This window comes from Sorex fumeus, unplaced genomic scaffold, assembly GCF_029834395.1.
Source record: "Sorex fumeus unplaced genomic scaffold, SorFum_2.1 ptg000019l, whole genome shotgun sequence".
Classification (NCBI taxonomy): Eukaryota; Metazoa; Chordata; class Mammalia; order Eulipotyphla; family Soricidae; genus Sorex; species Sorex fumeus.
In genome coordinates, this window is record NW_026606076.1 from 24,647,783 (window position 1) to 24,653,782 (window position 6,000).

Below are 6,000 nucleotides of genomic sequence, written 5' to 3' on the forward strand. Positions count from 1 at the left end.
ATGAAACTTGTTGGGCCTCACGGGATGAGGGGTCAGCCGGGCCTGTCCTCCCCACCCCAACAATACCCCAAGTCATCGCCCATGAATGGCCTCTCTGGCTGCTGACCAAGCTGCTTAACGGCCTTGATCCCAGAGACTCAAAAACAAATCTCGAAATCCAGCAGCTTTTGGCAGAAATGTGTCCAGACCCCGCAGTAGTTTACTATCGCCGGGCCACCCCAGGGAGGAAACGGTGCTGTCCCTCCGCCTGTTTCCTTCTGGTAGCTCAGTGGCCGTCATCCTCCAGAGGCCACTGGATAGTCAGGCTTGGGCCTACAGTGACAAAACTTGTTGGACCACACGGGATGGGGTGGAGCCGGGCCTGTCCTCCCAACCCCCACAAGACCCTAAGTCATCGCCCACGAACGGCCTCTCTGGCTTCTCAACAAGCTGCTCAACGGCCATGATCCCAGAGAAGCAGGAGCAGATCTCGAAACTCAGTGGCTTTTGGCAGAACTCCCTCCAGATTTAAGTGTTAAAATTTCATAATTTCAAAACCACATGGCCCTACTGCAGCCACGCGACATCATATGTTATTCATAACCAGCAATAGAACACAAATTGTCTATTGTTGCCTTTTAAGCAGATCTGAGTGTTGGGGTAAAATCTCAAATAATAATGGTGGGTCCGGTGTCGAAATATTGAATGTGGTCAAAGTAGAGAGAGAGTAATGTGGAAATCATCTGCCCCACAGGTAGGGGGAGGGTGTAGGATGAGGGTATACTGGGGTTTTTGGTGGTGGAGAATGGGCACTGGTGAAGGTACAGGTGTTTCGTCGTATGACCAAGATTTAGACTGAAAAGCTTTGTAAATGCTTTCACGGTGATTCAATAAATAAAATTATAAACAATGAAAAAAAAAGTAAGGTGGAGTTCGTGCACAATTCAATCAGCTAATCAGTGGCTGAATAAATAGCAGTACTCTTACAAAAAAATGTATCCAGAAAGAGAGCACCACAGGAGTTTCTCACGGCCAATCCAGTTGCGATACCTGATATAATCTAGGGTCCCTCATGCCAGCCAGAAGTGATCCCTGAGTGCAGAGTCCAGGAGCAAACCCTAAGTCCTGCTGAAATTTCACAAGAACCATTAGAAGTAAATCCAAGCACTGAAATAGGGCAGTGTCTAATGAGTTGAGAGACAAGATATCAAATCCGCTGTGGTGGGAGAGAGATAGTATAGTATATAGGACAGAAGCGCTGCACACACATGTGGGTTTGATCCCAGGCAGCCCATATGGTCTTGGAGCAAGGCCAGGTGTGGATACTAAATACAGACACAGGAATAATCCCTAATCACTAAGGAAAAAAGAAAATGCAAAAACCGTGAGTGACTGGTGCAAAAGTACTGGGGGTGAGGCACCAACATTTTAAGTTTCCAAGAGGTTTAAGTCCATGGTACCCCATGTCATCCTTTAGCACAGAGCCAGGAGAACTGTGGACTCTGCCCCCAAACAAAGTAAACAGCAAAACCAATTAAACACACAAAAGTTCGTGTAGTATACAAAGTAAATTGATTCACCAATGGATGGATCTATTTAAAGGGACCTGACCGATAACTGGGCAGATAGGGATTTTCCCATGGACACAGTTGAAACAGGTTGACGTGAATCAACCCATAGGGTCCAGCTACCCCACAAGAGTAATTCCTGAGGACAAAGCTGAGAGTAAGCACTGAGTATCCACAGTTGAACCCTAAAAAAATGAGGGAGGGAAGAGCTACTGCACGGCTGTCCAATAACCCAGCCCATCACAGAGCTACTGTTGGACACACAGCTGCCACCCACCCCGAGGGAGCCCACGTGGGTCTGTTCGGACACTGTTGGCTCCACACTGCTCTCACCGACAGCCTGCAGATGTTGGTAAGTCTCCAGCATCACGTCCCTGTACAGCTTCTGTTGAGAGGCTTCCAGGCATGACCATTCTGCCAGGGTGAAGTTCACAGCCACATCATGGAAGGTCACTGCATCCTGAGTCAGAGCACGGAGAGGGTGGGAGTCTGAGTCTATTTTAGCCTCATTCCCACTACTTGAGGCCAGGACCCAGGGTCCTATATTGTCTATGGGCCACTCTGCTCCGAATGAACCAGCCTCCAAGCACACGCATGACTGACGGACCCCAGAAATCACATAAGTCAGCTGGATCTGCTAAAGTGGGAGGACGTTATACAGAAGGTTTTTGGATGTATCTGCCTTTCCAGGTAACCCCAGGGCAAATTCGAGCACCACTGGTCCACTGAGCACTGTAGAGAGGATCACCTGAACACAGACTTGTACGATCCAAAAGACTATCCCCGGGTGTAGCAAAAACCACTGCATGCTCACCGCTGCACCCCCACAGCCCATGACCACTAGGATTGAGAATTTGACAGTCCATATAGACAGCTACTCAGAGCAGTGCATGGCATGTGTGCCTGTAGGAACTCACTGATCAGGACCGCCCCAACTCCCGCTCAAACAAGGTAGAAGTTTCTTGACCCCAACATCTCTACTGGCCTCAGAGATCCTTGGCTCTTTCTCCTTGGGATCGGCGCATGCCCAAAAATCCACACATAAGATTATGTGAACGTAAGACTATATGACCGAGAAGATAGTCTCTCCAAAGCAGAATAAATAAAAGAGAAAACCCAAGATGAAACCATTGGACCTCCAGCATCCCATTGGTCACCTAGACCTGTCCGGAATGAGCACTGAGCACTGAGCTTTGAGTACTACTCATGGCTCCAAAGCCAAATAAAACAAAACAAACATACACAAAAGCAGCTTCAAACAGCAGAATGGGACGGTCCGATCGGAAGTCTCATCTTGGAATCCGTCCAAAAGAAACTCAAATCAGATAGCCCAGGAAGCCTGGGCACTCCCGGTACTACCTCATGTCATTCTATCCGTCTACTCCTACCTGCGGACGGTTTATCAGAAGCCGGGTCACCATCTTCTCCTGTCACTGTTGTTCTGAGGATCAGCAGGAGGCTCCGTGCAAAGACCTGGAGAAGTCAGAACAGTGAGTACCAGAGAGGAGCACCTCCTCCCACTCCTGAGCTCAGACCAGCCACACCCTCAGGCACAGCCTCACAATTCCACCTCTGGGAGACAATGGCAGAAGCTCCTGTCTCCGCTGGGGATGCAAATTTTGTTGGCATCTGTGCTGCACTTCAGGAGAGGAGCCTGAGCCCAGGCTACAGGGGAGGAAAAGACAGCCTTCTCTGATCCCCGTATTCCTCTCTGGCTCCCACAAGAAAGTCCCTGTAGGCCCTGCAAGGGGACAACTATCAGCGCAGGAGATCCCGAATACTAGCGCCCTTTGCAGGCTGGCAGCAGTGCTGCCCCCAGGGAACCATAGCCTGGAATGTGGCTCCACTATATAACTTAGAGTGGGCAAACCTTTGACACTCTTATAGGGTGGACGAGTACATGCACTTGGGCACTCTGTCCCGGGGACCTCAGTATTTACCACAATACAGGTGTCGTCCGCTCAGGGAAAGGTCAAGAGTCAGGGGTGCTTCGCAGCTTGATGTGAGGGAGCTGAAATTCATGAACCTGAAAAAGATATACCAGTATTGTGGTTAGAAGGCAATAATATGAGTTGGGCGCTTGATTAGATGAACCCATCAATCCTCTGTATCCCATATGACCCCCAGCAACGCCAGGGATAATACCTGAACTTAGAGACTCAAGTAAGTCATGAGCATCTCCGCGTATGTGCCCTCTCTCCCCCCAAAATCTAAAGAACCAAAAATAGCCCCCCAAATACAATTTCATTGGCAAACCTCAGCCACCTGAAAGTCTCCTTGCCCCATCCCCCGCATGACCCGTGCTCTCGCGGCAGACAATGAAGATGACCAGCAATAGGTCTCCTGCCATTAGGTGGAGGGGCTGAAGATCTGCCCCTCAAATCTGGAGAATCTACAGAAGCGAGCTTAGGGCCGATGGTTCAAACATGGTACTCCTGGGAGGTTTGGGACGGTCAAACCCCTGTCTAAGTCCCACATTCACCCACTATGGCCCCATCCTGAGCTGGAGACGACCATGGCGAAAGAGGCACGCCAGAATCACGAACTCACAACTGTCACTCCTGAACCCCGAGAGAGCGCCCCCTGTACCCCAAAAGCTCTGTGTCCCGCTAAAACCTCCACCACACCTCAGGATCCACCTGGATGTTGGCGAACAAGTGAAAAACCAGCGCAAATGTGCCCCCAAGTTGGCTTGGCCCCTCGGCTCAGAGTGTGGAAACTGGAAGGCGCAGGGTGCTCACAGGAGGTTGCTCGAGTCCTGCAACTAAATCCTTCTTCAGACTCTCCCTTCCAGGATGGGGCGCAAATTTACTTGTTCTTTGCGAAGTGAGAAACGGACCCAGTGTCTGTGTCAGGGATGGAAAATGAACCATGACATTTATGTCATCACTTATGACATCACTTCAGTTTCCATAAGGTGCCTTAAAGAGCCAGAGTATAAGCACTGAGAACCTTTTGCCACCCAGGTGAATCTGTGCTGCAAGGGGGATGGACTCGAATAAAGGAGTGGAGAGGCAAATGCTGGACTGGTCGGTCACACACTTGGGGACTGGGGGTAAGGAGAAGTCCCCTGATCCTGCATTGTCACCCAACATCGAACCAATAATATCTAAACACAGAATGTTACCCTGAATCTTGTCAAATGATCCCTGAGCTCAGAGACAAGAAGAAACACTGAGCACTGTAGGCTGTTGTGAAAAATATAAAAGGAAAAAAGGCAAATTCTACTGAAGGGTGGGAAAATGATGTACAAAGACAAATTCAAGAGTGAAACATTAAAGGAGTCAAATTTCTGGTCCTTAAAAATCCCCTATTCTTGGGGCCGGAGAGATAGCACAGCAGGTAGGGCGTTGGCCTTGCAAGCAGCCAACCCGGTTTCGATTCCCAGCATCCCATATCGTCCCCTGAGCATTGCCAGGAGTAACTCCTGAGTGCAAAGCCAGGAGTAATCCCTGTGTATCGCCAGCTGTGATCCAAAAAAGAAAAAAAAAATCCCCTATTTTTTGATCTATTCCTGCTACAGAAACTCACAGTTTCTCCTGAATTCCTATTGTTCATTCACCATTGTTTGTGCACATATATGTGTATATATAACTGTGACTTTGTGTGATTCTTGTTCCGGGGCCACAACCAGCAGATTCAGGGCTTACTCCTAGCTCTACACGGAGGAATCACTCTGGTACAGACCATATGGGATGCAGGGGATAGAACCTGGGTCGACTGATGGATGGTAAAGTCCTTACTCACTGTATTATGGCCCCGGCACTAAGTAAATGTGCTCCTAGCAGACCCAGTGGGATTCCTGAGCAAATGTCCTGACTCCTGGAAAACCAAAACATTCTTGCTTAAAAAAACAAAACACTCTACCCTGGTTGGAGTAGACAATTAGGTTTAACATTGGTTCATCATTTCTCCTCTGCTACAAGGAGCTGAGGCTTACTGAGTAACACCCATCCTAATCACTTCCATTTCCTTAGTATTCATCTTTAACTTCCCTGTGCTCTGCTTCCCCTATACATTAATTACCCATTTCCCATAACCAAAACCTGTGAATTGTAAAGTCAGATTCTTCAGAGATCTCTGGATAATAAGTATAAGCATTTTGTATTTGTAAGTGAAATTTTGACTTTCTCTTTCCATTATATCCTCTGCAGTTTACTTTAGACAAATATCCTTTTTTGATCCTGGACAAGGATCAGTGCAGTTCCAGGTTGGGAGGATTGTGCTGGGAGGATTGGGATGGCCATACCCCCAGCCCTCAGCTTTGTATAGACAAAGGAAGGCAATATTATGCTTTTGTAACTTCAGAGTTAATTGACTGGAGATACTATGTACTCCTGGGAATTGTCATGTTTATGAGACTTAAGCCTCAGCTGCCCTTTGTTCTTAGCACCCCAAAAGCAAGAGACTGGATGGACCCAGGAGAGCTGTGAGCTACCCTGGCATTGAAAAG